This window comes from Lissotriton helveticus, chromosome 12, assembly GCF_964261635.1.
Source record: "Lissotriton helveticus chromosome 12, aLisHel1.1, whole genome shotgun sequence".
NCBI classification, from domain to species: Eukaryota; Metazoa; Chordata; class Amphibia; order Caudata; family Salamandridae; genus Lissotriton; species Lissotriton helveticus.
Genome location: NC_136073.1, coordinates 192,827,696 through 192,852,065, shown reverse-complemented (window position 1 = coordinate 192,852,065; position 24,370 = coordinate 192,827,696). Strand labels below are relative to the sequence as shown.

Genomic DNA, 24,370 nt, shown 5'->3' with positions numbered 1-24,370 from the left:
CATTCCTATTTCGGATACGAAGCACCACACTAACCCACAGCTTACTGTTTGCAGCCCAGTGACTGGCATTGTTGGCGTTCGAGGTCAGTCAATTTCTAGTTACCAGCGGCTGTCAGGGACTTCTTGAGCTTCATCTTTGTCCGTCTCCGTGAGTGACGGAAAGCTCTTGCCCCCGCTTGCTAACTGTTAGTAGTTTGTGTAGGCTAGAAACGCCTTTACTTTAGCAGGCCTCAAACCCCACTTTTGCAGGCGCTGATGGCTGCAGTAAAACTCCTTAGATGTCTGTAAATGCTGTTTCGACAAATCAATATGTAGAGTATTTTTCAGCACAGTCCCTGCTCCTTCTGAAGCTGCAGTATTTACAGAGGTAGACGCTTTGTGGAAAACAGCATTTGTAGGTAAATGTTGGGGTTATGCTGCCTCTTTGAAAGCCACATGGAAATGTATTAAAATGCTGCGAAGGTAAAATGCTGCTATTGCAGACAGTGGACACACAAAAACATCACCAACACACTCTGTTACTGACTCTCGAAAATTGATGTGCACAAGTACTCTGGAAACTTGGGCGATGATTTCCTGCCATTTGGGCTAGGGAAGGGGGCAATCCCCAACCCTGAACCAGTTTGTCATACCAGCCCCCCTCCCCACCTACTCACACACTGCATGGAGAGAGAGTGCAAAGTAAAAAGCGAGCCTCCAAGCACTATTTTCTCAAATAGAGTTGTCCTCCCTGCTGTTGCAGGCAGGACACACTCTCTCCTAACGCTTTTTAATTTTTTTACAGTTTGCATTTGCAATGCAATAGATCTCACATTTGCAAGAGTTTAAGCTAGCGGCATTGTAAACGACAATGCCTTTCATTTACCCGTTTTATAAACAAAACAAATAAAAGGCATTGTCATTTACAATGCCAATAGCTCAAACTCTTAAATGCGAGACCTTTTTGCTAGGCCGCAGTGCCATACACCAAGTCTTGCCCTCATTGGTTCTCATTGACTGGGCAGTATGCTGCAGCCAGGCCAGTCCCATACAGTCAGTCTTATGTAGCTCTGTTCGGCTGCGCTGAGGCTTGTATTGTCCCTGTAGTGGCTGCTGGAATTACAGCTTCCATTCAACACCTTTGGTAAGAGCAGCCTCCAGCAGGTTAAAATCGCCCTCATGGCCTGCTGCCCACTGAGGAAACTCCCGATGCCCTGTCCGGCCAGCCTGGCCCTGCCCTGTGCACTAGTGCATGAAATATGGAGTTGCCCCTTACCCACCCGCAAATTAACATCCAGGCCCCAAACCAGGTTCAAGGGACATGAAGTCATCAGTTTTTAATTAATTTCCAATGCTGATGAGCATTACCATTAAATAATGTTAACAATCAAACTTTGCGAGGCAAAAAGAAAGATATGGGTCCGAAAGGGAACAGAACATGGGTGACTCTCCCTCTCAACAATTTATTGCACAAACAATTGGCAGGAGGTAATTCTTCCTCCCACCTCTCCCTTTTTAGTTCGAACCCATCATACAGCGAGGCTATAGAACTAAGGGGCCACCCTCTGTTCCTCTATCTGGGTATGGTCATCAGTGTAAAAGTAAAATTGTTCTTAACCCCTTCCGCGCTCATGACGAGCTCAGCTCGTCATGAGTTACAACGCTCGTACGCTCATGACGAGCAGCTCGTCATGTAACGCGGCTTTTGAAAAAACGCAGCGCCCAGCGGGAAAACCGCTAGCGCGCATGCGTTTAAGGATAATTTCAAGAAGTTTGCGGAGAGAAAAAAAAACATGTTCTCCCATTACGGTTTCCTGTAGACAGACATAAGAGTACAAGATTTAAATGCAGTAGGCAATTGTATCACGATTAGTTGTGATAGCAAAGATATACAAATATATCAAATAAAAATCACTTAACAAGAGGTGCTCTCAAAGGTAACAGTGAGATTTGGCAGCGCAGTGCTTGTGAGTGGTCAACGAATTTGATAGAAGTGATCAAAACAACTCTGGTGTAACCAAAATATTAATGTCCTAAACTATGTTGGAATTTATTTGGGAGTGACCAATGCCTTACTCCACCAAGTGGACCATAAATCCACACAACAGTCTCTGCCCTGACTCTGGGTGCCTGTTTTAGGTAAATGTGCATCTGATCAAGAAAAAGAAACACTCACAATACAAGAGAACCAGTGCCTGAAGTGAGCACCCATGCTGGTGGGTGGAAACAAAATGTGAATGGCGGTTGAAAAGACCGATGGAGAAAGAGGGCTGGCACCTGTTGCATCAGGTGCGTCCTATAGCACGTGGGCACCTGCAGCTGCCCGCTCACACTGTGTAGAGCCCCCCACCCAACATAGCCTTTCAGCGGACCTACATATGCACCATGGGAGCGTGCAAGCTGGATAACCTTGTTAAACAACACGTGTGGTGCGCGCGGAGTAACACAATACCAAGATAACGCAGTTACTCTGTAACATGCGCACTGGGATTAAGAGTGCAGATCGAGCGGTTTAAACAGGCGAAGCGATGATTAGCGTCCGAATTAGCTGATGAGAATCCTGTATTTTTGCCATATAACCTGCAGGGCCCGAAGCCCATAATCACTCATTATGATCACGTCTGCGTTTGTGTAAACAAACCTCTGTGCACTTATTTTGCATGCCCTCACGCACAAGACACTCTTTGTGATTGAAAAGCGCAAGTTATTTTTATTTTTTTAACATCTGTTTGTAAGAGGATGATATTTTACATGCAATGCACGTTCCGTCTGGTAGGGGGCACAGCTCATTTGTACGGCCATAAAGACTCCATAAAAAAGGCCAGCGCACCCTTCTCATGTCCCTCTGTGACTCCCATGAGATGCAGATTAGTGATAACTAATTGGTTGCCGGGGGTAGGTTGTGGGCCGGGCCGCTGGTGGGGCCCCCTCATTGTGCTTGCAGAGGGACCCCCTCAAGTTTCGTTACGCCACTGACTGTTCTGGTAGCTAAATGTGCATTAGGTGGGACATTCTGGGAGCCAGAAGTGTAAGGGGCCAATACAGCATCAATTCCAAAAAACAAAACAGCGTCTCTTTGTCAATTTCTAGCGGGTAGGAGAGGATTGCTTGAATCCCAGGGGCTCCTGGGGCAGAGGCAGTATAAAGTAATCAGACATGACCGAGCTGCAGCAATGCTCCTTATCACACCCCGGCACTTGCTCACATGTCCACATCCATCCAAATTAGGCAGCAGGGCAATATGCTCTATCACGGGGCACCATTAATTAGAAGATGAATATTGCAGAAAGGTTTAATTGTGGCTTGATGAAAATGCTGTCAGCGAAAGGATTAGGCCTGTTAGCAACAGTTGTTCATAGAAGAGAAGAGATTGTGTCTCCAGCAAGCGGTGCAACTTAATTAACTGAATAACATCCACCCAAATGTGCTGGTCTCTTGCTGGCAAAGCAGACACAAGAGGAGTCGCGTTTACTTTCTACGTGACGGCAAGTACAAACATAGTGTTTACGTGCGATGGCCAGCACATATGTAGGAAAACGTCTTTGATGGGGAAAAAACGCAAACATTTATTTGCAATATGCATTGCTCGGGTGACAGAATTTATAAGCAGCAGCCTGATCACTGGGAGGCACAGCTATCAGGCAGTCAGTGGAGCTCCAAGCCTGAAGGGCCCCCTGCCAAGGCGTGCCAGGCCAGTACAATTGCCTGGAGTTGTTCTCACCAAGTACAGACAGTAATTCACCGTCCATTGTCATCCTATGATGAAATCCACCCCCTCTCACAACTCTGACAAAGTTTAGCTTTCTTTTTAATGCAAACGTGTTTTTTTCGTCATCTGTTCATGCACTAAAAGTTATTTTTATCATAAATTAAAGATTTAGAAATTTAATTTTCAAAAAAAGTAAGTTTGTCATGAAAGTTTCCCTCTTACTGTATCATGCTTTTGATCCTCAACCCCTTGCGTGCGTGCGTGGGCCAACGGCCATCTCGAGCACTACCTCGGTAGTGCTGCGCACGTCCGTTGGCTGACACTGCCCCGTCCGCCCATTAGAACGCCCGCACTGCATCAAAATTGCCACCGCGGTAGACGGGTTAACAGTCCTTTCCCTGCCCCCGTTCCATTCTTTTCTCCCGCTTTCACTCTTGCTTTCCTACTGCATCGAAGCAGTCTCTGTATACCTCTTTCAGACTCTCCCTTTCACCCCCTCTAGCCCAGTGTCCAATCTTTCACACTAGAGTCTCTCCTGCTATCTCTCCTCCTGTCTCACAATCCTTTATCTCAGTCACAAATGTCAGCCTCTTAAAGCTTTTCTCTGCCTTCCTTCGGTCTGGTTCCTCGGTTAGTTTCTCTTTACCTTTTCATTCTACCTTTCTTTCATTCTCTTTCAAAGTCACCTGCGTCCTATTTGTTTCAGTATTCTCTTGACCTTAATCTTTCTCCCACCCCTTTCCATCATGTCTTCCTTTTCAATCTTTCGCCTGCCTCAATCTTTCTCGGTTTCTCGCTTCATGGTCTTGAGTGCTTGAAACCTAGTAACTGACAGAGCCGCTATTTAAAATATTATAAAGACTGCAGACTCAATCGCTTGCAGCACTTAGCTGCCCCAGATGAGTGTGCACCAGCAGCCGCTGCCCGTGCAGGTAAGAGCAGTGGGGCCGGGTGATTTTGACAGCCTTTGATGAGTGGTTTATGTAGTATGCTTTAATTCATCTTATTAGCACTATGGTAGAAATGTATCTACTTTTTACGATATTGGTACTAGCGATTACATTTGTCTGCTCCTGTCTTGATTGTCACAGCTAATATGTTTCATACTAGACTGACACTTGACCAATAAATAATTGAAACCATTCTAATTGTCATTCTATGTATCCTGAGAAAAGCAAGCACGAGTGACTGAACGAAAAATACTGTGTTGTTTCCACGATACTCGAAGAATCAGGATTGTCATGTTCAGTGGTTGCCAGAAACTACCTACCACATTGTATACTACAGGGGGTGGTAGTGGTACTGTAGAGGTAGCAGGTCTAACAGCTGACTCATGCTGTGGGGATGTCCAGAGTCTGTCTGCACACCAAGCCCTCAGTTTAGGTCATCCAAAACACACAGGTCCTGGGGGTCCTAGGAACTACACAACAGGGACAGTGTGACTAACCTGACACATTACCAGGCAATGTGGAGCTAGAGGCACATCAACAGACTTCTCTGGAGCCACATGGGCAGTGTCGAGAACGTGAGGCAGAGTGTGAGGAGCTAAGGACATCAATTAAACCAAGGCACATTAGGGAAGGAGAGGAGCTACAGAACATTATCTAACAGTGTTCTGTTCTCGAGGCACATGGACAGACAATGTGAGGAGCTTGAGGCACATGGTGTGAAGACATTAACCCAGTGATCGAGGCGCTTGTGAACAGAGACAGTGAGCCCAGCTCAGATAAATTTTTATCCTGTGACCTTAAAATGTCCTTTAAAGAGATCTGTCAGAAACATGGAAATAGGAGTTTCAAATGCATTCACTAAGCACAGGTGAGAATAATTAGAGGGTTCTTTGTGGATTGGACTGCGTATTCGTCAGGTCAGAACTAACAAAACAGCAATGGGATGTGGAAAACAATTATTTAAGATGGCTTAATTAAAGAGGAAGGGTAGGTAGCCTCCCAGAGTCATAGACCATGATTGCATCCCCTGCAGTAGCACTGTGGCCCAAGGTCTCACTGCACCACAGATATGGCTGCCTTTACCATCTAGTTAGTCAGCAGTGAGGATCATTTTTTCTCTCGTGTTAAAGTCAAAGGCACCCTTGCTTCGCCATAGATGGTATCAGATAGGTCTTACAATGGCAAAAAAATATAAAATTAACACAAAAGCAATGGGTACAAGAAGTAATAAAAACACACCAGTGGAGGTATTTATATCAGCCAGAGCTCATGGTTTCTGTGTGGGAAGGTTTTAAACCCGCCCAGATGCTGCACCAGGATAGGAAGGGGAGGGCCTGTTTTGCTTACATATAGCGTCTTTCTGGTATTGTATTAAAAACTTGACAAATTCGTTTTTAGCTTTCTTCTGACAGATGGTTGCTCGCCTCAGCCAAAGGAACTCTTTGCAAGTGATGAATTAAGGAGTCAACTTCTAACCCAGGGCATTAAATGTGAATACAGGTGGGGGATTATCCTGAAATTATGGCATGGATCTGGCAAGGGCAGTGTTTAACTTGAGCTGGTGGTTGCCGGTGCTCAGCACCAGCACTTAATTGCCTGAACCTGCCCTTATGATAGCTGCCGCATGGTGGCCCTGTTTGTGAAAATTAAAGATGAGCAGAAAAACAGTTGTTTGTTAATTCAATATACATTAAAAACAACTAATAACTGCCAACCAAGCCATTCTTAAAGATTTGGTGGCCGTGAATAGTCAAAGTCTGAAATGTCACCCTTGTAGCAGTGTGATGTTAGTAGTTGTGTTAGTACAATAGCAATGTATGGTGCAAACTGCTGTAATCTCCTGACGAGGGCCCCAGCACTTTTTTTAATTATTTTTTTTTACAAATTTGGCACTGGGCCAGGGCCCGACTAGGAACCAAAAGTAGCCTTATCAAAAATGTCCAAACAAGCCCTTCCCCCTTCCTCCTTGCTCCTATCTCCCTCCCTTTCCTCTCTCCTGAAGCTCCCGCCTGCTGCAATTACTTGAGCAATTTGGAGAGAAAAAAAAACACAGGCGTCCAAAGACTCCAGATTTGCAGGAAAATGCCTGGTCGAAAAAAGTTAGTACAGGAGTGGCTATGGCTCTCTTGGACCAACATTGAACACCCTTTTCTGGTTTACCAATGCTACAATAGATTTTCAGCACCGTGGTGTTGAAAACACTTCTTATGATTAAAAGTATTGTGGCTCGTTGGTTTCCAGCTACAAAGCAGACAACGTGTTTGCTGTATTTCATAACTTGTTCATGGATTGCATTATTGGTTAAAAATTTTAGTCCATGGCTTGTACTACAATCTTTAAGACAGCCTATTGGCATAAATATCTTTTCTTTTGTGAACAAAAAAGAAATTTACCCGACAAAACAATGAGCAAAATAAAACAAATTAATGTAAAAGTGCGATTCGAGGAAAGTTCCAGGACTATGAGCGCCTAAAGAATCCAAGCAGGAAGTGCATTCTAAAAGTTATTGTTTTATCAGCAAAGTAAATACATCAAAAACCCACAATGGGTATCAGTTTCAAGCTACATGTTGCATCTGCGGTCTATCAGAAGGACTAAATTACCTCAGTGAAATTGATTACTGTCTTCAGGGGCTATTGTACCCAACTTGCTAGTCAACATTTTAAATCATATTACTAGCTCCATAAATGCACTCCTGACCTGCCATCCTACTAGAGCAGTGAATAACAAAAGGGGATGGTTTGATACCGCCTGCACTAAAGCACTTGGGTCACTTAAACATGCCTTGAGTAACTCTCCACTGAATACTATGGTCGTTAAGGCCCTGTGCATCCAATACAAACAGGCTCAGAACACAAGGATAAAAACACTCCAGAATAAAGCATGGGATAACCTCGTCCTTGCGGTGGAGAATAAGAGCACTAAATTATTCTGTGAATTCACTTTTTTTTAAAAATTATATCGCAGTCTAGTAATTTTGCCCCCTGTGATAGCTGGGTGGCACATTTTTCTGATCTTTTCAGAAAGAATACTGAGGATGTAGAAAGGCATACATGGAGGTAGGAAGGGGAAATGGGGTCCTGCAAAGTTAGGAATTACTCTTGAAGAAGTCAAGATGGCCATTCAAACTAGAGCAGGGGGACGGGCTCCTGGTCCAGATGGGGGGGCCAGTTGATGTATTTAAATCTGCCCACGACCTCTGAGGGCCTTTCTTGGCCAGGGTTTTTAATGCAGCGTCAACGGATAGTATTCCATACTCCTGGACGACATTAAACCTATATACAAAAAAAGGGGGATTAAGCAGATCCTAAAAACTATCGCCAAATTTAACTCTTAGACTCCTAAATGAAGGTAATAAGCCATGGATTATTGTTACGGTTCGAGGAATGGGTATATGAACAGTCGATTTTGACCCCGGTACAGTATGGTTTCAGGAAGCAGTTGGGGACTGTAATAGTGCATTGATCTTGAGCTCCTAATTGGAAAATATACCAGGGCCAAGATGGGCACTCTCGATCTATGTTTGCAGATCTGAGCAGCACTTCTGATCTAGTCAACCATAACCTATTATGGGCATCACTGATTTCCCTAGGTGCACCCAGACCAATTGTGAGGTTTCGCTCACACCTTTACAAGAAACTATCTAGTCAAGTACATTTCGGACCTCAATGAGAACGCATGCCAAATTTTAAAGAAGGGCGTGGTATTTGCTAGGGCTGTGTACTGGCACCTCTGCTTCTTTCACTTTTCATTAACAGGGTGGAGAGCCATTTACAGTCTCTGCAGGCTGATGTCCATAAGGCTGCAGGATACCCAAAACCAGTGCTGCCTTATGTAGATGACGCAATACTCCTTGCTAGAACACCGGTGGGCCTGCAGAGACTGAAGAAAGCATTCAGTGAATATATGGCTACCAAGAAAATGTTTATTAATAAAACCAAAACATTCAACATGGTCTGTGGCCAAATAAGAAAACCATGTAGAACCTTTTTTATTGATAGTACCCCAATAGTTGCAGTGGAATCTTTTTGCTATTTGGGGATTCTCTTTGCGGGCAACGGCTCATGGACACAGCACGTATCGAATACGAGAGACAAAATGAGCCGGGTCTCCTAGGGGATTTTTAAGTTCACCTCTAAATTGGGTAGCCGTCCAATCAAGGAAATGGTAGCTATATACAATGTCAAGGGTGTGACTATTGCTACGTATGGGGCTGGTCTCTGGGGCCACACTAACGGCTATGCCCTGCAAATGGAGGAAAACACACTTTTAAAACTACTTCTAGGTTTGCCACCCAGTGCAGAAAATACTATAGTTCATAATGAGGTTGACCTGCAGTGTATAGAAGACCTCCTCTTGGTGAGACCCTTGTTATTATGGATAACACTCTGGGCCAAGAAAGAAACTAGCTCTGGTAGAACTATTATCCTTGGTTGTCTAGCCCTTGATAAAGCCTTAAATATACCTGGACTACCCTACGCTAACTCTTCTTGATAAACGGTTTAATTTGTCCATCTGTAGGGTAAAAATCATTTACCCCAAAACCAGAACCTCACATGCCATTACAACGCGGTTGTTCCAATGACAGTGTTGTTATAGCCCATGCTATTACCTCACAAGTCAGAACAACGACTTGCTGTAGGGGTCAGAAGGTGTTGGATTTAAAACCCAACACCCTCCCTACTGTTGCACATGTTGGAATAGTAAATTATACTATTCCAACATCCAGCCCCCCCCCCTTGAGCAAGTCATTGTACCGACTTGCAGAGTAATGGCATGAGTTGTTACAACCTATGTTTGTTGCCCAGAATATCAGATCTCACAAAGCTGTAGATAATTACTTGGTGACATTAGGTGACCTGTTTGTGTGTAACAATGTTGCCCTTTTTTATACTGAATGCTTTCATAAGAAGGAGAGCATATCACAATAGCTACTGAATTGAGTACTATATATTTTTGTTCTTTGATCTAACTTTTTAAATGATTGATGTTGTATAGAATTTTCTGATTACTTGTGTATATATAACTGAGTGTCTTGATTGTACCTTTTCTTATGTACCAAATAATTTGGATTTTTGGATGACATTTTTATTGCTTGTATTTATATATTTGCATAGGTTTTATTTACGCACTTTTATGGTATCTTTTTCCAACCGAATAAAGTTTATGAACTGAACTAACTAAATGATGCACCCATCACTAAAATTTAACGAGATAACACTGGGACAACCCAATCTCTCAAAATGCTATGACCTTGATGGACAACTCAATTAACACTGGTGTAAACATGCACTTGTGAAGGGCTGGGACAAGACTGCCTTGAAATATATTCGCCATTAGGTACAATCCCTGCAGGGCACTATTACAATTTAATGAATTCTGGTGAGGATTTACACATAGTCTAGACCAAATCCAGTAATTTACACCAAGAGACATGTTACAACTGAAGTAGTAGTAGTTGTGGAGCCACTAAAAATTGTAATCAAAGATTATTTTTAGTGAGATAATGGAAATAACTACATTTGTAGAGTACATGAAAAGTCTGGCAGAGAGAAAAAGTATCTTTGAAGCAGCCCTATTAAAATCTGTTCACAGAGTAACATAATATGCAAGGCAACATCTCCAAAGTTGACTTGAGTGGGCATGATTAAGCATACCATACATCGAAACAGGATTCCGCTAATGGCCAAATGACACTAACCGCTTATTTAATATTCTGCACTTCAGTTAAAATCCCTGCACCAGTATATCTAGGCAAACAATCCCCCAAGAGTGCCATTTGACTCATTGAACAGTCCATCGCATTGAACATCTGTTAATGTTGGAGTCAATTTACATTTTTTTACGCCACAACAGGCCGGAGCATGCACATCAAATCTGGTAGTCATTCCTTTGGCATATTTAGTATGGTGTTTCTGTGGGAAAGGGTCAAAGTTTACCATCTCTAGCCACATATGGCGAGGCATGTTCTCTCATCACTTAGGGTGAGTGGCGGCCTCATGGTTTGCCATACTATACTTAAATACATGCATCTATCACTGTAAATAATGTGACACCGGAGTGCAGGGTCTTTACACAGTTTGTACGCTTAGTGTGCTTTATATGCAAGTTTATACAAGTACTTTTCAATAAGGAAACTGGTATCTGTATATAGATTTTCAAACAAGAATTGCTTAGACATTTGGGTGCAAGTAAGTATAGAAGTGCACTTGTTTATTGGCCAATTGCCTTCTGTTTTTACCTATTCTATTAGCATACTTTTATTTAGGTAGGGCCCTCAACATTAAGGTACTGGTAGTTCTCACAAGGGCCACTTACCCCAGGTGGTTTAAATGGTTAGCGGAAACGGGTTGACTGATCTGGGATGTGCGGAAAATTACGTTCCTTTGACATCCAATGTAGTTTTTAATCTTGCAAGAGAATCCCTGAATAAATCAATCTGGGGTTTTCCCTAGAAAGGCTTAAAGTTATTCTCCAAGTACATTATTGATTCCTAGGAATTATATCAGGAGCTCTCAGAAATGGTAGAGCCCATCGGATATAGGATGAGCGAAGACCAGATGATGAAGCAAACCACAAAATGTGGCTAAGGGTCATTTTATCTACAAAAAGGCACCGCTTCGTCAGATCTACTTTGACAACTGCTTTGGACCATTAAAGTTCGCTACTATTGTTGTGTGATTGTAACAGGGGATGCTGTATTAGCAAACCTTTCCTCTCGCCGCCCCCCCCCCCTTTATAATATTAGAATAGCAACCATGGACATATCCAAAGAAAGTAGATGAAGAAAGCACACAGCAAGAAGTTAGGATTGAGCAACTTATGTTAAGGATGCATTGAGTCTATGAAATAGCAATGAACTACCAAGAGTGAAGTGGAGTGTAAGACCACCTGGGATGGTTACAATCCAACAATCATAAGGGCGTAATCACTTATCATATAAACATTGTGCAAGCACAGTCGTTCTTGTACCATGGGCATTACATCAACAGAGCTACCTATTGAATTTCGCCCCTTCATTCGTGATCTACAGAAGGACTAGGAAGGATGATATGTGGGTCAGAGAAGATTTCCATTCAACTCTGAGTACTTGCTTATTTCACTCAAAATATAGAGAAATTCCAAACCCAGATACCCAAAATTGTAAGAACATTCACAAACGCCAAGGAGGAAAAATTACAAATTAGATAAAGATATTGAATTCACTTGCAACACCAGGATTTTGAATAGTACACAGGGAGCACTAGAGAGGCTGTTGAACTTGGTGAATAATTTGAAAATATTGATTGATGTGAAAAAGATAACAGATCCAAAACCCAGTGGGTACTGGTAAAGAAGTAAGAACACAGGAATTCTATGTTGATTGAAGGCGATCAATACCAATCCATCTACATAAACTTAGATTAGTATGGAACAAATACCACAAATGACAGTTTCTGCCTATATGGCTTTTAAGGAATTTCCTGGATTATTGTGGTTTTTCTCAGACACAGATACATACATGCCTGTTACAGGTCATCTCTCATTGTAAGTTAGTTAACGAGCGAAAGAAGCACAGAATATGTATAAGAATTGACTGAAATTTGTTATCAAGCAAGATCTCAGTGACGTCTTGTTATGCATACTTTGCTCAATTTGTCATCTTCTCAGTTACAAATGTTCACATACTTATTTGGCAGGAGACTAGTTAAAACCAATAGTCTTGCCATAAATGTTAAAGTGATGTGTGACAGACGCAAGACATTTACTGCTCAAACCAAGATTCCCGTCAGTATTATAAGTGAATTTGGCATGCCTTTTACAGTTTTCACTCAGACAACCAGCTAAATATGTTTTGCATATTAAATGGAATTTTTGCAAAGTGAAATTAAGAAAATGGCATAGTTGTGTATGCTTAACGTCAATGCATATTCAAAGTCTGGTTTCTCATGATACAAACTTGCTTTCCAAAGTTCAAGGGGCATGTCAAGATTAGTGATTCTTGTCAGGAGTGGGCCAGAGATGAATAAGCAGAAGTTATCATTGGATTCTGACCTCCTTACTATTTGCAACTCTAATACATCACAGGTAGCCCATGCACAACATTCAGTTCTTACTAATAATATGAACAAATGTCTTTTTTCTAAAGACCACTTTATTACATAACCAGTTGCTGAGACCTATGGAACCTTTGATCATAGATTATGGATCTGATTAAAAATAATTAAAGGCAATTTAACATTCTTTTAAATTGATACGGATTTCCTTTAGATGCAAGTAAGGGAGGCACTTGGGCTACTTGCCTTTCTGGATGTTCTGAGCTTAGAAAAAAGCAAAATACTGTCGGGTACATTTCAGGACTTGGCATTTTAGTGCTAAACTTGCTATTTTCCTGCAGATAACCCTACTCGTTATAATTAACTTCAGATTAGTGCAATTTATGTTCTGTACTATACACTGGCAAGTCTGGTTAGACTTTCATAATTTTTTCAATTTTGAAGCGGGTTTAAAGTAGAAATAGATCACCCATGATCATTCACTGTAGGATGTGGTGGATGAATTTAAGTGCAACTATACTTTTAGAAGCTATGGTTGATATTATTCGGTCTACCAATATTAGGTGTAAAATTTAGGAACAGAGTACAGCAACAGCTTAGCTAGTGGACAAAAAGGAATGTGAGGATATGTCAACCCCATAGAATATTATAATTTCACTCTGGGATATATTCGTAAAGAGGTCTGTAGATTACGTAACTGGACCAAATGCTTCAAGGAAGTAACAGTAAGGTTGCAGCCTAGGGAGAAGGCACAACATACACTGGCTTAGTAATGAGATCTTTTTCTAAAAGTAGAAAAAAAGATGAAGTACACCAAAACACCAGATAAGGAGGTCGAGAGATATAAAGATACATGCTGCTAAAAAAAAGAAACTGATTTACCAAAAAATACAGATTGATAGTTTTGTTGGGTACTGAAGTGAATATTTTTGGAGTAATTCGTTTTCAAACAACTAATAATAGGGGTAGAAGAAAACAATTTGCCCCTTTTAATAAGGACACTTTCATAAACCTTGTTTGAAGTTATTGGCAATTAAGACAAACGTTAATCAGCATGTGTGATGCGGATTACTTTGAAAACATTTGATAAAGTAAAGAGTTCTATATACAGTGGAACACGGGAACCTTGTGAGAACAAATATCCTTTAAAGATGCAGATTTCATTCCACAGGATATATGGACTGGAGTACAGTTAAGTTTTGAATGTCACCTTTCCGTAGAGCTTAGCACCTATTTTGGTCTAGCCAGAAAATGAAAATACCCCTCACTTTGAACCAAAGCTCTGATGGAACCAAGAGAAAGCGAAGCAAGTGAGCAGGACCTTACCTAGAAGAACTGTCTCGTCTCGTCTCTTGCAGCCAAAGATCTATCCATGCCTCCCTTCACCCTTCCATCCACCAGCTCATATCTACCATTTCATCCATCCTTTCACCCACCCATGCATCCTTTTACCCATTCACCCACCCATGCATCCTTTTACCTATTCACCCACCCATGCATCCTTTTACCCATCCACCCACCCATGCATCCTTTTACCCATCCACCCATCCATGCATCCTTTCACCCATCCACCCACACATCCTCTCACCATTCCACCAATGCATTCTTTCACCCATCCACCATTTTAGCAATCTTTTCACCCTTCACCAATCCTCTCACTTACCCGTGCATCATTATAGTCATCCACCCATCATTTCATCCACCCTTGCATTCTTTCAACTATCCTTTGTTTTGTTATGTTATTTATGCTTATAGAGCACACTGTTACCCTGGGGTGTCCTGGCGCTGAGCACTGGTTACCTGAGGAGCGTAAGGCCTAGTGGTGAGAGAAAAACCATGTCTTCAAGCCCTTCCGGAAAGAAAACAGATCTTGGGCATTTCTGAGTTGGAACGGGAGTTCATTCGATGCCTTTGAGACACAGTGAACAAAGCTTCTGCCGCCCCAGTTAGTTTTTTTAAAAGGGGGGGTTAACACTAGTTTGGACCCGGGTGACCTTAATGTTCTATTAGGAATATACCATGAAAGTTTAGATTTAAGGAACTCCGGGCCTGTCCCATTCACTGCTTTAAAGACAATACAAAGTGCTTTGAAGTGTGATTTTAGTGGTATTAGGAGCCAATGCAATTTCTTAAGTACTCCCCTGACTGACGCAGACCTAGACGTTCCGGCCAGCAATATAGCTGCCGCGTTCTGGACCACTTGCAGCCGGTTCAGATGTTGCTTTTGAACATTGAGATATAAGCTATTGCAATAGTCCAGACGAGACATTATGAGTGCCATAACCACAGTCCTGAGGCTACTCTCAGACAGGAAGAACCTGATTTTCTTGATTATTCTGAGGACCATGAAGCATGCCGAAGTCACCATGCTCACTTGGTCCCCCATGGTGAGTTTATTATCCACATAATACCAAGATTCTTGGCTTTCCTTGAAGGTACTAGGCACAGGCCCAAGTCCTCCGGCCACCACTCTGGTGTCAATACCTCTGGATTATTGCCAAATTTCAAAACCTCACTCTTGGCCAAGTTAAGCTTTAGACAATTGGCAGACATCCAAGCTGATATGGAGCCCATGCAGTCATGGAAGCGATCGCCTGCTTCCTTTTCCACTCCCTCCATCAGCGACAACACAATAAGTGTGTCATCAGCGTAGGAGGTGAGCTAGAAGCCAAAGGACCTAATGATACCAGCCAGGGGTGCCACATAACTTTTCACTGATGCATCCTGTCACCCACCCATCCTGTCACTCACCCATCCTGTCACTCACCCACGCTCACTTTCACCCATCCACCCTTTAGCCTATGCTTTCACCCAGACACTTTCACTGAACCTTCCTTTTAATCTCCCATCTTTGTCTATTTAACCATCTTCCTTTTTTGTTAATTATAAGCTTTTGTCTGTCAGTAGCAGACAGAAGAGGCCTATAAAAAAATAAGCATTTGCAATGCAATAGGTCTCGCATTTGCAAGATTTTGCGCTATTGGCATTTGTGAAGGACAATGTCTTTTGTGTGTTTAAAAAACCTGCAATAATAAACGGCATTGTCGTTTACAATACCAAAAGGTCAAATTTTCGAAAATGCGAGACCTATATCATATTCTTGTTTAATGCTCTCACCAGAAAACACGCTGTTGAAGGATTTCAATAGCCCGTGACATTTACTTTGCATACAAAGTGTACATATGCAGGTGTGTGCTTATTTTTGGATTTGTAGGGCAGTTTATTTACTCCTCTATTTTAATACAATAACTAATATACTACATGTTTAACTTTCTGTGGCTTCGTGTCCCATTTGCTGTATTTCTGTAAGAGTGGCAAAGGCTCAAAGTTAGATCCCCGTTGTTGTTAGCAGGGTTGTGAGAACTTCTTTCTAGTCATTAAAAGAAAGCTAGTCCTAAACATCTTGTATTGCAGCAGAGGGCGAGAGTTCAAGTTCGTTCATGTGCAGGAAAATTAGCCATATTCCTTAATGTGTGAATAAAGTATATTAGAACAAAAGAGAGCTTCTAATAACAATTGGATCATTAATTAGTTCGAGAGCTGTGAATGCAGAATTACAAGGATTCCCCCGAAGCCATGATAAAATAAAAAGAAAGAATGTCTCTTGTAGCCTGCACAGCGCCGAGACCAGTGCCTAACATATCCATGCGCTGCTCCCGGCCGGCCTGCAAAGTTAACAAGACTTTCGGCAGCAGGAGGGGTTGGGAGCAATGCCAGCGCCCACTAGTGCTGCCAAATGCGCTGCACACCCCCGGAACACAAAGTAGAACACTGCAAGAAAGCCCACAGATACTGTCCCCAGCCCATGCCGTGCACAGAACCCACGCACAATGTGCGCAAACAACCCATTGATGACAACTGCACGAGAGACCCTCCTGCAGTAAGAGAAACTCATTAAAGAAAATAGTGCTTACAGGGTAAATAAAAGTACCATGTAACAATGGACGTAAAAGGGCCGGTCCTCATGGAATGTTACAAATGAAGATCAGGCGGTACTAAGGAGGGACTAACAAGCCTATTAAGGAATCAGAAGTCAGCATTTATGAAGGACAACTACACAAGACAATGCAAAATATGGGCAGAGAGTGGGCGGAGCTTCAAGTCCATACTCTAATACAGCATGCATCGCAGTGCATGCATTGCCCAGGCTTGACCTAAAAAACATCCCCGCTGTAGCTGCTATAACGGTTAGGGGGGAGGTTCACTACACCCCACCAGGCACTATTGATATATGCAAAAGACACAATTGATGGACGGAATGCAGAACAAATCAAAACATTCACCCTCAGTCAAGAGATCTGGGTTAAATCCATCATTCTTTTGCTCACCGTGCCACCACAGTTTAGACCTGGCCATATGCAAATCCGTCTTGACCCTGTGCCTCATGGGAACAGTCCAGCTCGAACTGCCAAGCCAGGTCCTCCCTGGACTGGAAACAAGCATCCTAGGACTGGTTTCGGGGTTTCACCCCTCATCAGCCAGGATAGCTTGATTCCACTGGCACAGTGAGCCCAGGACCTACGTCTGGGCATACCTGGCACACTTAGGGCAAGAAAGCAAAAGACACATTTTCCGAGTGGGACGGGTATGCCCAGATGTGGGTCTTGTGCTCTCCATGCCGCTGGAATCAAGCTATCCTGGCTGAAAAGGGGTGAAAGCCCGAAACCGGCCCTAGGATACTTGTTTCCAGTCCAGGGAACCTGGCTTGGCAGTTCAGGCTGGACGGTTCCCATGAGGCACAGGGTCAAGACTGATTTGCATATGGCTGGGTTCAAACTGGAATGACATGGTGAGCAAATAAAATGATGGACTTAGGCCCCCGATCTCTGTACTGGGGTGACTGTATGACATTTTTCTGCATTCTGTCCATCAACTGTTGTTTTTACTATTGATATATGGTCTGCATACTACGGACTTGGACCAGAACTTAAACTCAGTGGACTGCCACCCTCCAACGCCTTGGAGACAGTAAAGTGGCTGAGAGATGCAAATAAAGTTCTTCCTGATTTGTGGTCAATTGGTATTCAAAAGTTAATTATTAAATTATATGAATTCAACTGGTAAGATTTTCGGACAGTTTACCCCAATAAAGATCTTCAGTACTAATATAATTTGTACGTGAAAAAAATGGAGTGTTCAATTAGAGTCATATTTGGATATTACAACAAACTTTAGAGGCTACTTACTACGTCTCAGACGAGGTATAGTTTATGGGACAGAATAGGTTAATTCTTTAAATGCTTTGGAAGGCGCACAACAAAACCTGCGGCAACAGCTGTAGTTCGCAAGAGAAATATCTGTTTTTTGAAAATGAGGAAACATTTCTCAAACTATATGGAAGCAACAGCAAGTCAGGTCAACAAGGAATGTTTTTGGCTAATTAAAGCCATAAAATTAACATTAAAAAAATGTAGTGTAAAATCATAAAACATAAAAAAAATGCCTACACTAGATCTCAAAACAAGGTCCCTCCATGCAAAATTCATCAAAAAGTGTACAATAATAAATAAAAGTATAAAATATGACCGACTTTAAAATGTTTCACATGCCAGTTATACATAAATGTATAAAAAACTGATATCACCCACATAGCTTTTTCCTGATTCTCGGTGCACCCGCCCAAAAACTTGCACATTCCAAAATATACCAGTGGACTTAAAAACATTTGCAAAAGCATTAGGGCCGGCTTATCTTGGACATAACATTTTCCTTTTACCACAGGGACTATGTACTTTTGTCTTAAAATCGAATAATGCCCACAGAAAAAAATCAAAACCATCCTGTGGACAGAAATTGTCAGATGAGCACAGGCCCATCTCCTTCACTCTAAAATGACCATGTGACACTGCCGGAAGTCTGTGTATAAGGTTGCACCTAAACCTGGATAGTAAAAACCGATTATGCAGGTTAGAAACCATCACTAGATGAGGCTCCAATGGTGTGCATGTTCGTAACAGTATATGAGCCCGCACCGAAGGTTTCTCAATTTAATTTGCTTCTCTCTCCACCAACTTATATGTGAGGACATGCTTTTTTTAATGCCCTTTAAGTCTTAACAATGTACTTTGGGTTTTCAAAAAGATCTGGGCGTCCCAGAGTGCATGCTATGTTCCTAATATGATTAAAGCAAGGAATACGGGTAGAACCCTCCAAGGTGCGACAGTCCTCAATCACGTCAGATTGAACTCCTGCTCAAGAGGTTCACCCATATCCTAATCCATCGCAATACGGGGCCAAAGCTACCAGGTCAGAAGTATAGCCCATGCCAGGTTCTTCATGTAACGTGTGTGGAGAGTCCCTGGGGGACAGCTAACAATTTTCCCAAGAAGTTATTTTGTACTATTTGCAGCTCACTAATGTACTTCTAACCCCAAACGTCAGACCCATACTTCGCCATTGGGATACATTTGGCTTGATGTATATTGAGCAAGGCTTGCACTGGCTTGGACCCCAAACTTTTTGCAAAATTAAAGCTTTCCCCAACAGCTCTGGTTAATACATTTTTCTTCGCTTTTCTTTGGGGGACCCAAGACCCCTTTTCACCAAAAAGGATCCTCAAAAACGGGAAGCTCATTACCCTAGTCATTTCAATGTTTCCCCCAAATAGTCTTTGTAGGACTTGGCCCTTTTTGGCTAAAGTCCCTAAAAGTTTTGCTTTCCCCCTAGACAATTTTCTGACAGTGTTGCCAACTTAGATGCTTTGGACACCTTTCCACTGCTAAACAGTGTCAAAGTGTATGTGTTCCCTGAATAAAGTAATGGTAATTGGTTGTCCCTAATTGGTATGTTTGCCTTACTAACTGAAGTCCCTAGTAAATTGCACTACGTGTGCCAGGGCTGGCATTGCAACTGCTACTAGCGGGCCTGCAGGACTATTTGTGCAACCCACACAAGTCGCCTTAAAAAGGGAACTCAGGCCTGCCATTGCAGGGTCTGCGCGCAGTTTATTAAACTGATGTGTTGTCAAGTTCACTCACTTGCCAGACCTTACTCTTCCTCTTCTATGCACATCAGACACCACTATTGTAGGTCCAGGGTACCCCCTGGACAGGGTGCAGTGCATGTGAAAGGTAGGACACGTACTAAGGTGTCTCTCATGTCCTGACAGTGAAATAATCTTAATGTTCCTTTTTCACTGTTGAAAGGCCATCTTCCCCATTGTATAGAATTGGAAAGCGGAGTAATATGTTTTCCAGCCCATCTTCCCAGGGGCTTAAGATGGAAAAGTGAAGTTTAGTATGCCTGAACTCGCAGCGTGATAACAAATTTTTTATGAAGGTGGTTTTTGCATTACGTGTTCAGAAGCCACTCGTTTAGAAGTGGCTGAGTTTTGTGCTCTAACATTTCTGTGTCTCTCTGCCTGGCTCTTGACTGTCTGGATTTGATTTGAAAGCAATAGGATCTGGGGAACAGGCTGACCTGAATCTGAAGTGTACGGGGAGGAGAAGCTTTTAGAGGTGAAGAGGCCTGGGTTGCTGCTATAAAACAATTGTCTCATCTCCTGCTGAGTGATTGAGAATCCAGACCTCCACTAATCAAAGGGAGAGAGGCGTCACTGGCAGGGAGGCACCCAGAACTCGTGTGAACAGGGGTCAGTGCCCCCTGAAGCCCAAAGACTTTAAAGCCATTGAGGAGTATAACTATGGGAGCTGAAGTCCCTGAACTTTGGAGAATGGCTTGATCAAGTGTGAACAAGACAGGAGCTACTTCGTGGATAAGAGGACCTTTGCCAAGGAAGAAACAACTGAAGAATAGGACTGACCCTGCTGTGTGATCTGGGGCTGGCCTGCAGTTTGCTGTTTCAACCAAGGAAAGGCTAAGGCGGTGTCCCCCAGCTTGAAGGACTTTGCTGTGTGCTGTGTCCTGATGTAACTATCCCCAAGGGCCTAAGGTGAGCTGGCTCCCTGTCTGGAAACACAGGAAATTAAAAGTTTCCAGGAGAGTCTCAGCGGCCCTTTGGGAGCATGCCTGCTGCAGTCTGAGACCCTCGTAAGAACTGCCTGTGATTGTGGGCACCTGGTGTCCAAGTGAGTCTCAGTGACACTGTGTGCATGTGCTTTGTGCAGCACTGAGACCTTCCGGAGGACCGACCTGTGATCGGGGGCACCTGGAATCCAAGTGAATCTCATCAACACTGTGTGCATGGTGCACTGTGAGACCTTCATGAGGATTTGCCTTGTTATGTGCACCGGAATCCAAGTGAGTCTCATTAACGCTGTGAGCGTGTGCGGTGTGCACTGAGAGACCTTTATGAGGATTTGCTTTATCGTGTGCACCGGAATGCACGTGAGTGTCCTCGCCGCTGAGTGCAGGTGCGTTGTGCACCGGGAGACTTTCATGAGGATTCACTATCGTGTGAAGGGAGTCTCAGCAATGCTGTGCGTGTGATCGTCGCGCAGCCTGAGACCTGCGTGTGAAGTGCCCAGTGACCGTGCACCCGGAGTGAAGGAAGACTCAGCGACGCTGTGTGCATGTGCTTTGTGGCAGCCTGAGATCTTTTTAAGTGAAGTAGCCTGGACCGGCAGTCCCGGAGGAGCTGTGTTGCCGGCCTGAGCCGCCGTTGCCATTTCACAATGCTGCTTGGAGGCCCAGCCACTGGGCGAGGAGAATAGAGTGGGTTCGCGCCCTCCAGTTAACGTGTGTCGACTCCTGGGGCAGGCACAGGCTCGGAGGGAGACTCGTGTTGGCAGCGCAAGCCTCTGCTTCGGCTCGTATCGCGACCCTTGTTGCCAAAGGAAGTGGCGGTACAGGGGCCGCAGTGCGAAGCCGCACTTTGGAATTACATAGTACTGTGTTGGGGGCAACAGTGAGAGGCTGACTGAAGGTCAGAAGAGGAGGCGGAGAGACAGCCTAAGGCCCGGTGATCGGGGCCTGAGTGTACTAGGTAGTATTCCATTTCTGAGAGCGAAGTACCTGACTGACATATTACACATTGCAACATTTCTGTATAACGAAGTACTTGATTGTTGTATGACGCATTGCCTTGTTCCTGCATAACGAGCTACCTGATTAGCATATTGCGCATTGCATTATTCCTGCATAACAAATTACCTGATTGGTGTACACGCAGTGCCCTATTATTCCAGGATGACACATCTGGTGGTTAGATTACGCATTGCATTGTTTTACCATGCAAAGTGCCTGATTGTTGCGTTACGCATTGAATTCTTTTCATTGCAGAGGGTCTGATTGCTACGTTACCCATTACTGTATTTTTACATTGCAAAAGTAACTGATTCTAGCATTACGAACTGTATGACATGTGCTTAGGAGTACAGGAGAATGTTTGGAAGTGCTCATTGACATCGCCAGGACTTACAAGGGCTGGCTGGCCTAACAACCGGCCAGGAGAAATATTACACAACCTCATATGTTGGTTTTATATATATAATATATGTCTTATTGTATATCTTTTTACATAAAGTTTAAACACGTTTTATAAAACTCGTGCAGAGTCTATTTGTGATGTCATCATTGGAATATTGTGAGCATGGTTGCGAATACTTTACACATTTGCCTTAAAGATAAGCCTTACAAAAGGGGATGATGGCCGGAGCGTTTGAGCAAATCAAACATTCACCCCCAGTCAACTGATCTGGGTTTAATCCATCACCATTCTTTAGCCCACTCTGCCACCCCAGTTCAGACATAGTCATATGCAAATCAGTCTGATCCATCGCCACCCCCTTTTGAACCGCTTTAATCGCCATTAGTTGGCAGGGTATGCTCAGACGTTGAGTCCCTTGCTCACTTTGCCCCTGGATTCAAGCAAGCCTAGCTGAAGACGGCTGAAATGCCAGAAACCGGTCCTAGGAAGCTTGATTCCGGTCCAGGGAAGGCATGGCTTGGCAGTTCGGACTGGACGGTTCCCATGAGGCACAGGGTCAGACTGATTTGCATATGGCCATGTCTGAACTGGGGTGGCAGAGTGGGCTAAAGAACGGTGATGGATTAAACCCAGATCTGTTGACTGGGTGTGAGTGTTTGATTGGTTCAGATGCTCCGTCCATCGCCACCCCCTTTTGAACCGCTTAAAGATAAGCCTGGCTGCTCGTGCCAAGCTACCGAGGGGGTGAGCGGGGCTATCTAAGAAGGTGACCTTCCTTTCCCTGATGTTGGAACGTGGGTCACTGCTTGGCCTAAGGTACCTACCTCAGCCTACCAGGGATCCCTGGTTTAATAGTCTTTTTCTGTACTTTCTTTCCTGTGCCCACCACGATTGTATGGGACTATGAATAATTTGTGTTATGACCCAAATCCTCCATAAAGTCAATAAACGTATCCAGCAAACGCTGGAGCCCCATCATTGTCCTAGCTATCACTGTGGCATCATCCACATATAAAAGGGTGGGAATACGAAGGGAACCTGCCCGGACGATATCTTTACAGGCTGCACTTAAAGTTGGCCCCAAATTATTAATGTCACGAGTGATCTAACGGAGCTAAAATGCACCCTTGTCTAACCCTCTTTGCACCTTCACTGGGGCAGAGAGACATCCATCTGTGTTATACCCTACTGATGCCCGTAAGTCCAGGTGAAGCTGGAGTAAGAAATTTACTATATCGGTTTATATATCCAGCTTGATGAGTACTCCCCAGAGTTTGGATCCATTCGGTTTGTCAAAGGCGAACGTCAGATCCATGAACACCAGATAGAGTCTGGTCCTTTTGGCCACTGTGTACGTGCTAATAATTAACTGGGTATTTATACATTGATCAGCAGTCCCTTTCCCCATTCTAAATCAATACTGGAGGTTAAGCAGGACATTTTTCTCCAGCTACTCATTCAATCTTGCCAATTATACCCTCCCTAGGATTTTCACAGTCTAGTCAATTAGTAATATTGGCCGGTAACATTGTGGCTCGGCTCTTGATTTTATTTTTATTTTTAAATATCAGGACTATAATTGATCTCTACCAAGGGCTATATTCTGACTGAGAAGCATCTTTCACTCTTACTCAAAGCCACAGAGGCCAACTATATCCTGCATTGCGGGGATGTACCCGGGACTAGCAAGGTTATGCTCACTCAAATGTTTCGATTGCACAGTCATTTGTTAACACCCTTATGTCTATTTACATGTTGTACACGTATTATGAAAACTCTAATAAACAGAACAAAAACATAAATAGATCTTAACCAAGATGGCAAGTCTATATAACAAGCAGCATTAACCACCTGCACAAGTATTTTTGCCCAGAATAGAGGAAATGTCTTGAACATGTCTGCCGGCACCCCGTACAGACCTGGCGCTCTCACTAGACATGGTTACAATAGCGTCATAAACCTCCTCCTCCTCAAAAATGAAAGTAAAAGGTTCTCTTGGAGGAAGCTGCAGTTAGGATCCTGACATTGCCTTGCCATGCATACCCTGGAAGTGCTTCACCCAAATTTATGGTTAAATAGTGCAATCTGTAACTTTAATCCTGCCTCCGCAAACATTGGCCTATTCACCATTCCCAAAAACTTTGCACTATTTAACACACTTATCTGCAAGAGATCATTCCATGCCTGTTCCCGATTTCTTTTCTATGCCAACTTAGCCAGTTTATATGCTTTCATGCATGCCCTGATCTTACCCCTGTCCTTTGGGTTTTGTTTTAAGGCTAACAGCAGATTTTGGTGGGCCCTTGTACATTTCCTGTTGAACTATTTTTCTCCCTCCATGTGGTTGTCTCTGGTCGGGATTGTGAGA

The 24,370-nt window shown here is 43.3% G+C and overlaps 1 protein-coding gene across 1 annotated transcript in view; it reads right to left on the bottom strand.

The window, feature by feature from the left end:
- The window catches only part of LOC144799696 (DNA topoisomerase I, mitochondrial-like), a 1,324,061-nt gene that overhangs the window by 1,234,226 nt on the left and 65,465 nt on the right, over window positions 1-24,370 (bottom strand). The window lies entirely within an intron of this gene.